The following is a 12,326-nucleotide window of genomic DNA, read 5'->3' on the forward strand; positions in this document are numbered from 1 at the left end:
TCTACTTGAACAAGTTGAAATAAATTGTTGATTTATGCAGACCTACAGTATATTATGAAGCTTTTACTGCAGTAATTCAGATTCAGAAAAATACAAGTTGTCACTGTCTTGCTAATCCAGGAAGGAAGCGAAAGATGAATATGAATATCAAGCCAAGTTTTCTGCCCATCACACAAGCTTTCCCTGATGATACACAGAAGCCTATATAGAGTTGTAAGTCATCTTGTAGCCAGCAGATGTCTCTCTTATGCTGAGAAATCAACATTCCCCACAGAGGCTGCCATGTCTAATTTAAGCTTCTCTCCTATGTCGTCAGAGTATAAGCTTATCTGAAATTGAGTGCTGATAAACTACATAAAAGACGGAGTGCTGATAAACTAGATAGGCTCACTTCTTCCATCACTTTGAATAAGGCAGTCAAGTTTGATGGATGGGTCTTATCGCAGATCTTCTCATGAAAAAGGATGGCAGCAGAATCGCTAATAAGGTCCTCCATGTCCCTATCTGATCCATTATGATCCACCAAGTAAAACTAATAAGAACGTATCATTCTTTCTTGTCTTTTCCTTTTCTTTCGGCCAGAGTGAAGTTAATTATGGAAGCACATTTGGGTTTCTACCCTCTTGACTCCCTGACTTGAAATTGTGTGTTCATTTTAGATTGTACACCGTCTGTTTCTACACTTTACCGATATGGTTTGGTGACTTTATTAAAAACAAATGACAGGTTCTCAATGACATCTACCCAGAGTCCCTTTATGAGTAGACAGGGCCACAACGAATCCATCAATGTAACTTTGACACAACCATTGCCAGCACAAGTTTGACAGATCAATATTCTTTATTGCGGGGTGTATGCCAGTCCTTTGTGTTGTTTTGTGTTCGTGGAATTTTGTGTGACACAATTTGATAGCTTATTGATTGCCTTGAACCAGTGTGCTATACATGTGGCTACATCCATGTCCTAAGTTTCCTTATGAATTGTTGGATGGATTTGATTTACCAGCTATTGGACTTAAAACCGAACTGGAAAAAAAGTTTCTAATTCCTATAGCAATAAATGATGAAGCCTGCAAAACTTTACATTTGTATGACAGGATTTCACTTCTGTGTAATTGGAGGCTTAAATTTGCCCATATGTGAAAGTGTGAATGTGGCTATGTATCAGCTCAGGACTGGCAACCTGTTTCACCCATGTTTTTCCTAGATGAAACGTCCTTGTACAAGTGACAGGCACACGTTGGGAAACGGTCACAGCTGTAAGCATGTGTTGAATTGACTAAAAACTTGGTTAGGTTTAGGAAAAGACCATGGTTTGGGTTAAAATAAGTTTGATTACGTTACCTATGTGACATAGAGTAATTGAGAATGCAGTTCATTTGTATGGGAATGTAATCTTTTGGAGACAGGGCTGCCTATTAATGTGATTATTGTCTCAAAGTGCTAGTTTTCCTTTATCTTCTTTGCAAGATTAACGTAGACATCACACTTTGTGAAACTAACTTTCTTTCAAGATGTTGCTTAGGTTAAACATTTGCGCTCCTCTTTACCCCTGCTAGTTTGCTCTCTGCTCTATTCAGTTTCATCCCTGGCTTGGAGCTTACGATCCACATATTGCTGTCATACTTGCACTGCTTAAAATAGAGCCCATAAGCTGTGCGACTTCACAGTGGCACAAACAGAGCCTGATTAATGCCCATAGCAGAATATAACACAAGGTAAATTTCTTCTGTGGCTGTGCATTGTGGAGAGGTGGAGACCCTGCATTTAGTAAAATGTGAGATTGTGTGATTGTAAGTATTGGATTTTTTGTTTTTAACACACTTATCACAGGAGCTGTTTGACTACTGGTTATCACTAACACTGAGGTTTTTTTTCCCCATCATTTGTTTATTGGATTTACATCCACTCACCTGAAAAAAATACAGTATACTTTATGTACTGATTAATAACTCCCATATTGACTGAACACCTAAAATAAACTACTGGATGTACGTCTGTTGGCTGTAATGATAGCAAAACTAGCCAATGTTTATGCTCTGATTTCCATATTCCTTTGTAGATCTCTATGGATGTTTTGTTTTGGTCAATATGTTTTTTATATATATAATATATGCTGTAGAGGATTTTATTTTGGACCGTGCCTGGGACGCCTAGCAGGGGGTTGAGTACACAACATTTCTTTTTCTTAAAATTGAGAATTTGTATCAATTAAAACAAGGACATGAAAGCCGTGAAAGCATGGTAAACAAACCATGTCTCTAGTTTAAGCAAGCTGTTTTTCTTCTTATTCATTATTATTATTATCAGCACCGACCACAGTTAAAAAAGCACATGTGATGTTCGAAGACATGACTCATAAGAAATTCTGCAGTCTGCAGGGCCTCTACTGTTAAAAGTGTAATGAGCATAGTGCACGCACGCACGTCAACACGCTCCTACGCATATGCATGGAAGCATGCATGCATGTCCCATTGTGCACACACACTCTATCCGGGGGGACTATATTTCAAGTTTAAATTATACAGCCACTTTTTTATTTTTCAAAAGTTTTGCAAATCAATTAGGAACTCTTCTTTGATTCAATTAAAAGTGATGAGATCTCAACTCAATACTAAGTACTTTTCAGTCTCTTCTCAAACTTATGCTGTTTGGCTGAAGAGTACAATGTTTATAGCCCCGAGCGTTTGTTAAAATCCTGCAATTTGATGTCAGTATAAAAACATTTAAAATGTAAGTCGTACATTCTGGATGCAAAAGAAAGAAAAACAGTTTTTTTCCCGTCTGCTTTTGGCTCTGGAATAAAGACTATACCCAGTCCCATCAATAGAGCTGCTTAAGGGAATTTTAGCGGAACCAAACGTTGCTGTCTCCAACTTCTTTGGCGGATTTATTTTTATTTTTGGACAAACTGCTTTGAAGTTAGGAGACCATAAGTGCTTTTTCAGGGGCTAGAGAGGTCAAGCAGAAAAAAAGCCTCTTTAAGTATAACATATTCAACTGTTGTTTTCTGTCCACTGTATTCATCTCACATACAGGCAGCTCAGGAAACTATAGAAGTTTCTGGCTCAACCTTACACTAGTCTCTTAATCCATCCATCAACCTATTTTTTATTTATTTTATCCATCGTTGTCTTCACCTCGAATCAAAATAAAGGTGGAAAACACTTCCTGTGGGTCAATGTCGTCCGACACATGAAATCAGTCAGTGTTTGGATTTGTGAAATATCCTTCAGCAATGACGTAGCGAAAAGCTCAATTTGACCTGAGTCAAATAATTCACCATTTTTATGAGCGTCCTTGTCAACCACTGAAGTGATGATTAGGTGGAAAGTGGAGAACGGGAGTTGGTCATGCCTGAATGGTTCTGTGTGAGGAAAACAAAGGCTTGGCAGCTGAGAGCGAGTGGGGTGAAATCCCGGCCACTAAAGGCCATGTTTCTGTCATTTAAAAAATGAAATAATAATAAAATAGAAACATACAACAGCTATACTGTGTGTATAGATAGGGAGGGGGGGGGGGGAGAGAGAGAGAGAGAGAGAGAGAGAGAGATAAGTTTTTCATGCCACTCAATGCCACATTTGAAAAATATGTCTGCTGGCAAATAAAACCTTATTTTACTCATAACTGACACATTTAGATAACTGAGTCAGAAAGCCTATAGTGCATTGAACCTCTTGTTTATTCTCTGTAATGTAGGTTGTGAATAACAATGAGCTGTAAAACTTTAAACACAAATGTTCTATTCAGAGATCTACTCAATAACCTTAGACTTTGCAAACTATAGAGGGTTTTCACGAGGAGCGCTCTAGGCAAACTTACTTGGGGGTTAATTGGCCTGCGCTCCTGGCAGTATAATCCAACAACGCTCTTATAGGTACAGTTCATTTTCTCACTCTTCTTTCTCTATCTCATGAGTGTTTAAACATAAATGTTTTATTAACAATTAACTGTTGTATAACATATCTACCCACTACCACACTCTCACTGTGCTTTCAGTAGCTAATTAGCATTATCATTCATATGTTGATCCATTCTTAATATGCAAACAGTCAACTAATTTACTTTAATGTAATTTGTCTGACAGGCATTTCAATGATTGCCAATACCTAATGCTGGAGGAAGTGTTGAAAACATTCAGTTGTTGTATAATCAGTTTTAAATCAATGTTTTGAATGCAAGGTGTTGGCTTCTGAATCAGTTATATTTCCCTTTGAGAAACCTCATTTAACTCTGACCAACAAAAAGATGGGGCTCTGCTAGTAAACCATCATTACCACCGTATTGCAGTCTTTTGGGGGAGAATTGCATTTTATTTGCATCAGCTTTTCTTTCATTTTTCCCTCTGATTATTTGCATATATTAATTAATCAATTTGCATAATAAAAAAAAGACAAAGACTTATAATTTATTTTGTATATGACATCGCTGTCACCTGCTGGTTCCTATAAGATGCCTCTCCCAGAAGGAGAGGTGTCACTCTGCGAGTTAAACACTGGAACAAGATTGCGGCGTTTCAGCTATTAGCATAATGTGCTTGTTTTGATGCTTATCTGATGCACTTCTCCTCTCAAAAGTTGATACATAATGAAATGTTCTCAATGTTTGGACAGAATTCCACTCAGTTTTACCTGACTCTTTTATTGAGAATGAAACTACAGGGCTATTAATATACATCTTTGTATCATGCTATCTCATCAGTTTAAGACGAGAATGTCAAACAAATCCGATTTTAAAGCAGTGTTGCACAAGGTTTTTGTATAATGAAGGAAAAGTAAAGTGCAGAATGTGATTGAGGCTTCGATGGATCCTGTTCTACTCAGCTCATATAAGACAATACCACTGTGGATTGTAATTATTATCACAATATGTCCTAGATGCAAATTTAAACTCATATATATGAGTGTTAGAATTGCTTTAGCATATTAAACACATCCTTGCCCTGATCTTAGGTTACAGGGTGACCTCTAATGCCTTATCGATAATTAATTGATATTGATATAGTGTTATTGATATCCTTGAAAACGCAGCAAGTAGCGAGACATGAATCATTTTCTGATTAAAGCTGTGGACAATATGTTTTAGGTGATTAGCACCTACTGAGCTATTGCCAGTTAGTTTAAATGATGATGACTCATAACACAGCAGCAACATCTTTCTTTTATTTCTCTGTAGCAACGCTAAACCTGTTCTCTCTATGCCACAGCGTGTAACAGCTCTCAGCAGTGCATTTGTAGGATGTTCAGATATTAGAAATAGTTAACTGAAATAGTATCAAACAAATAGACTATGCACTCTTTAACTGTTGTACAAAGTATTTGTTACAGAAAATCAAGAATCCACTGCTTTCTTTTGAAAAACTCTTTCTGCACAGGCTGACAGATATGTGTTGGAAGCACAAACAAAATGCCAGCAGGTTATGCACTTTTGTTCCTGGTACAAGTCATGTGTATTTGAATATTTTATGAACCAAATCTAAAAGCCTATTTCCTTTTTATCCACCCATTGTATCAACTATGCCACCTTTATCAGAGTTTGTTGCTTGTGCAGGGGTTGCATAAAAGAAAAAAAAGAAAAAAACAATTGGTAACGCCATGACACTATTTCAGCTATACCCTGTAAGTGCACAGCTGTCCAATGTGTGTGTATACTTCCTTTAAGGCACAAACACAATACTATAGTGGCCCGTTATCCATCACGACTAGCTGACATGGCCTCAGGGAAAGTGTTTTCATAGTTGACAAGCCAGAGAAGGCAGTCTCACCGCTGCCTCAGCTTAACTTCAGGGGGTAAATGGAGCTTCTTAGAGAATGTGGTTTTGTGTCTGTGTGTCTGTAAGTGTTTGTTAGTGTATGTATAACAAACTGAGGAGTGTATCGATAGATTGACCCATTCACTGGACTCAGCAACAGTTGAGTGTATGTGCTTCAGGCGACGCCCTCCCACTGTTTATCCACTTTTCCCAGAAACATCTCCCACTCTCAGAAACATCTCCCCCTCTCAGCCACTTCTCAGAATCTTCTCTGGGCTTTGAACTTTCTCTGCCCTCCAGTGCACTTGTTGGCGGAGGCTTGCCTTTGGGCATATTGAATGAGAAAGTGGCTGCATGATGTTCTCAAGGAGGCAGGAATAGGTTTCTTCTAGTTTCTGAGAGAGTGTCTATATCTGTCCTGACACAAGTTGCTATCTGAAACTGGAAAAACAAAAGAAAGGAGTTGTAGAACTATACTGTTGCATTGCATTATGTGGTGTACAGCTGCAAGGCCCTGAACATATGGGAAGGAACTATTTTTTTCAAAATGACAGATAAATAAGGAAACATATATTTATTCAATGAAATGTCTACCTGAAACAGCACACACATGTTACAGACAGAGGCACAGGAAAGTGCCAGTGCTTTAGTTGGGACATTTCAGCTACATGGATACACATGGTTGGTCATCTCATTTCATTGTGTGTTACGGCTGATGCTAGACTCTGACCTGTGAGGCAGTAAGAGTATACAGTGTTCCACCTCAGTGCTGTTCCTACTGTCCCTGAGGCCACATCGAGGGCCACAGTCTCTATCGTGTACACACTCTCAGTTTTACTTCAATCCTTGTAATTGCACAGACCAAGTGGAACTTTATTTTGTCGGACATTTGAGCATGTGACATAGCCTGCAGGTTTTCAGTTCAGCAGCCAGGTCAGAGTGTTGTGTTCATAGTGGTCTATATCCACGACGTTCCTCTTCCGGGATTGCTCCGTCACCACCGGAAATTCCGCCGGATGTCACTATTTTCATAATGTCAAAATGAAGGGTTACTGTGCAGCTCTGAAATTGGCAGTGGTTTAGGTTCTTGTTCAGGGACACAATCTATTACATTGACATCCTCCAGTTGAGTTCCATATAGTCTACATATCCACGACGTTCCACTTCCGGGATTGCTCCGTCGCCGCCGGAAATTCCGCTGGATGTCACTATTTTCGGCCGGATGTCCGTTACCTTCTGCTTTCTTTGTGTTGGAATTTTAAACTCCGGTGGATTTCTGAGGACTATGGTTAACTGCTCCTCAGATCTCTGCAGGGTAAATCCAGACAGCTAGCTAGACTATCTGTCCAATCTGAGTTTTCTGTTGCACGACTAAAACACCTTTTGAACTTACACGTTCCAGCAAAACAAGTTCCTTCCTGAGGCTATTTTGCAGCTGCACGGTGGCTCTGCCTGGTGCTTAGCGCTGCCCATGACGATTTGGGATTGGTTTAAAGAAATGCCAATAAACCAGAGCATGTTTCTCTGTAATGGAATGTTGTGTGGACTAGCCAGACCCTCCTCCCCAGCACTGTGGAGGAAGGTCTGGCAAAGTGAGACTATGTTCATAGTGATGGTTTGCCAATATACATGCTATGTTTAAAATGTACTGTATGTCTCCCCTCACTTTTCAAAATTCTATTTTTGTCCGCCTCACTTTTGTTTTTTGTTTTTTCACATATTTTTGAATATTGTAATCTTATTGTCCAGACTTTCTGTGCACTTGTTTAAGTTGCCTTGCACTCAAAGCAATAAGCTATACGAGCAGTAGCAAGCATTTTTGCTTTGGGCTACATACATATAAGGGTAAGGTTGTTAAAGAAGAATTACTTTAAAATTAATCCACACATAATCCACATAGAATTGCAGTTGTTGTAGAGATGTTGGTTTGTTGTGATGACACTCACACGCACCTCAAGTAGTAGTCCATACTCTACTGACTGACTGAGCTACTGCCACCTCTCAAACACAGCTGCTGGAACCCAAAAATGAATCAGGGACCTTTAGATCTTTAGTCTAACTCTCTCCCAACTGAGCTATTTCGGCACAGGCGAGGCTGAATGCATCCTGAAAGGAATACCTCCAGACACTATTCAGGGCCTTGAATTAGATCTATTGAATCTGTATTTCTATTCACAGTTAATATTCCCCTAAAATATGCTAGAATTCTCTTGGCTACATCATGCTGGTTTGGGAATATTTTGTTATTACGTTTAACATTGCATTAAACCAACAACCAGACTGAACTGAAATTGTATTTGGTACTTCCATAATGCAATTATGTCTAATTATATGGTTTAGCAGCAATGTGTCTATAACTACAGAGGAGAGTCTCTGCAAACATTGACAACACCAGATTAACCTGTTGCAGCAGCCTCATATAAATGAGATCAAGCATGGGATGAACGTGCGCATTCAGTAGATCTGCGCCATACACGTGTCTCCTGTGCATACAGGTCGGAAAGAGGCCAGAGCCTGAGCTGCAATTGGAATGACCCTGTTGACCTCGAGTGTGAAGAGAGGTGGAGAGTGTAGCTGTTTCCAAACAAGAGGTGCTGATTGATGTCAAGGAGCAAAGCTGTCTTTTACTCTCCCCCTCCCTCTCTCTGCCCACATGTCCCATATACCTCACTCGGTATCTCTTTTCCCTATAATGCCACATTCCACTCAGAGTTTGAAGTCAGAAATTTCCAGTTTCCCTTTGGATTATCATTATGACCTCCTTGTGTTTCATCGGCCCTGTTTTAAAAAACACAGATGAGACATACAGTATGAAATCTTGTTTTTCTCAATGGAAAATCCCTTACTCAGTGCAACACCAAACTCATATTTGCTAGTGTTAGATGGGTTTGCTTTGAATTTAAGAAACCATAAGTGTAACGTTACCGTTCAAACTGACACACATGTGATCTCACTGATTTTACACATCAAAGTCTAGTCACAGGTTTTGGGGGATGTGTATGTGTGTGTATGTGAAAAGAAGTGATGCCACTTACATAAGTGTTGGTTGTGGTTGAAGACAAGTTTGACGATGAAAAAGGTTTGGGTGTGTGGAGATAGCTAAGAAGTTAGTTTACCAGACCTCTGTAGCCCGCTCCACTTCTACCATACACACCGGAATCTCAGACCGATCTGTCAGTGATAAAGTTGCATTGTGGGTAATGTAGGCGCCAGGTCGTAATTTGTTTCCGACTGCACAATATCAGTGGCAGATTGTATGATGTACATAGCTGCAGCATGCATCATCCTCTGGCGTCGCTCTGTTTATCAAAACAATAAAAAAGCTTTGGCCATGCAGCTGGCATTTTTTTTGCATTCGAAAAACATCAAAAGAGGTGGAAGAGAAGATTGTAAAGCTGGTCCTGGTCAGAGAAAAGAGCAACATGAGATTTTGACTTTGCAAAGTGAGTCATATTATGCAGGGGTGTAGGGTTTACTTGTTGCCTTGGCAACAGATGTATGATTTACAGTTACTAGCCCACCATGTACATAACCTTTTTTCCTGCCTGTCTGCTTTGATATTGTTCTGTCATTCCTTAAATTCTTTTGTCTATTCCACTCAGGCTGCAATTTCATAGGAGCAGGACAGAAATGCACTGTAACTCAGCCCGACCCCTCATGCAGCACTTCAATGCTCCGTTGTTCATCTGCCACTCAGAACACAACCCCCCTACAACAACAAAGAAATAGCTCGACTCTCAATGAGGAACAATCTTACTTTTTCTATATACAGCCAATCTCTTTTTCACCCACTCTCCTTTTTTCCATTTTTTTACCTCACCTCTTCCTGTCTTGCCATCCCCTCTCACCATCCCTCCCTTCAGCTTCCTTTTTTGTCATTTTTATTTTGCAGTTCTGATGGGAGTGAAATAATCAGGCTCTCAAGTTGGCTAGCCATGGACAGCATGGGGGCGCTTTGATCTGGACTTTCTTTTATAAGCATGCACACACATATTGTCATACATGCACACACACGGTGCACATGGCTCAGGCCAAGGATCAGCTCAGTTGAAATAGTTTTTGGGTTAGAGATTTTCAGTGTTATGCCACACAGATGAAAGGGGTGCAGATAACTAGGATGTATGCAAGTCAGATCAACTTTTTTTGTGCTCGTGCTACTTTAAAGTACCACTCATGCGTGCTACTTTACAGAATTAATCAGTTAAGCGGCAGCGCCTCTGCTAGTATTCTGGCACTCTGTGCTCTCCCACCAATGTTTATATATTGTTATTGTTATATGTTTATATATATATATATATACACACATATTGTAAATGTAAATGGACTGTTTTTATATAGCGCTTTTCTAGTCTTAACGACTACTCAAAGCGCTTTTTACATAGTACAGGAACTATTCACCACTCACACACATTCATACACTGGTGGCCGAGGCTGCCGTACAAGGTGCCACCTGCTCATCAGATACATTCACACTCAGATGGTGCAGCATCATGAGCAATTCAGGGTTCAATATCTTGCCCAAGGACACTCAGACATGGGACTGCAGGGCCAGGGATCGAACCACCAACCTTCCGATTGTTAGGCGACCGCGCTACACCTGAGCCACGCTACACCTGAGCCACAGCATAACCAACCTTGGGACTGCTCGCTCTCGTTTTGTCTAGGTTTTTACAACAGAGCTTGGTTGTGCTCGCACATTTGATACTAGGAGCTAACTGCTAGGCCGCTCGGACTGAAAGGTAAAGGGTTAGGAGGCCTACCTGCCGTTAAGACTCCAGGCGCCATATCTTCCGCTGCTCTGCGGTCCAGCATGGTCCCTTGTTAATTAAGCTTCCCACAGAGTTGCCACTCAATTGACATTTTTTAAAGGTGCCCTGCCACACAAAACCTTTTTTACTTGTATTCTTTTAAATATATTAGGTCCATATATGTTTGTGTTATGTCGTGAATGTGAAAATGAACTGCTACTTCCTCTGTCAGCTCTAGCCACTGAAAAGAAATAAGCGGAGAAATCAGGCCAATTACAAAAGCTGGTCAGTCTGACATCATGTTGCCTGAGCTCATTACAAGTACAAGTAATGAAATACGTGTGGCAGGGCACCTTTAAACAATTAAAGACACAGACATAACTTGATAGGAAGAAATGTCAATTAGCTCTGGAAACACTGATCCCCGCCATCACATGTTCTCAGACTCACCCTCGTTCCTCCGTTTCCCTCTTCGCTTTAAACTCTGTGATGCAGATAGGCCACCACCCACCCCAGCCGGGCGGCTGTATTATAACGTGACAATATATACATATATATATATATATATATATATATATACTGTATATAATATGGTCAGATAATCGACTTTATGCATGGCCATGTGTAGTAACTGTCTATGCAATCCTATGATTGCAGGATGCCTGCAGTCAACTTGCCTGTTCAAATCAAGTTTCAAGGTCTGAAAATGCAGCTCTTTGTAAATCCAAGGCTTTTGTGAAGGTGTGCACTGGACAGATTAATTGCATAACTGATATGCAAATCTAGATAATCCTAAAAGTCAACTATGTTAATCCTTGTTGGTCCTTGTTTGCCTTTCATGTAACCTGGTTATTGTTGTTTATGTAAGCACAGCAGCTGCATATGTGTTAAGTCATGAGTGAACCCAGCCTCTGTGCAGATGGTGCATTCAATTATTTCCAGGTGCTCGATGTTCCAGCTGTTCTTAGCCTACACTATGACAAATTCCCATGGATTGCATAGCCTCATAGTGAGCACTGCAGACCTGCCTTAGTTTGTGGTGGATGATACCATTAGAATGATTTTACATGGATGCAATTTTGGGTCATATAAAGCTTAAAGCTCATGCCAACACAAGGATTATTGCTTTTTTTGAAGGCTTGTCTTTCATCTTTGCCTTAATTTATAGATTTTCAAATGTTCTGTGTCACTAGTCCTGTTTTTTTCCTGATACATGTATGAAAAACTCATGATAACTGACCTTTCTTATGTCACAGACACCAGCATAGACAGAAGTGCACCCCCACTGAATAACAACCATCAATTAAATCCCTATAGATAAACATAAATATGGTTTTACAGTTCCCCATGAACATCTCTGAAATGCCTGGTGTGGGTGTCGATTAACCTATGATTCCTGGCCAAATAGCTTTACCAATAGCCAGCCATCACACAGAGCCATTCAAATGACAAATGTCCAGCGTTGGTCAATTGATGTATGGAGGACAGCATCAGCCTGCCAGCAACCTTTCACTGCATTGTCTTCCTCATGCCCTGCTGGGGTCATTTAGTATTTATTCGCCTGACTTGGCTCCTTTATGGCCTTGCTCTGCTTAATGGGCCAAAAGAGAGCCACAGATCACGGTTTACCTCCCCTCATAAGATGATGCATGTTATGATTCTGCTCACATACAGTAAATTTAGACTAGAGTAATAAGAGTATTTCACGAATTAGACCTGTAAGCCAGATACGATTTAGAGACCATACTGACTCATGGTCCGCCAGTGTTTTTACTTACAGTTTGTTGCCTGATTTAAGCTTTTTCCAGGGCTGTGTCGTTGTGTTAA

At 40.1% G+C, this 12,326-nt stretch overlaps 1 protein-coding gene across 2 annotated transcripts in view; it reads left to right on the forward strand.

Annotated features, from left to right (window-relative positions):
• The window catches only part of LOC116046568 (limbic system associated membrane protein), a 782,424-nt gene that overhangs the window by 478,372 nt on the left and 291,726 nt on the right, over positions 1-12,326 (forward strand). The window lies entirely within an intron of this gene.

The sequence above is a fragment of the Sander lucioperca genome, chromosome 5 (assembly GCF_008315115.2).
Source record: "Sander lucioperca isolate FBNREF2018 chromosome 5, SLUC_FBN_1.2, whole genome shotgun sequence".
NCBI lineage: Eukaryota > Metazoa > Chordata > Actinopteri > Perciformes > Percidae > Sander > Sander lucioperca.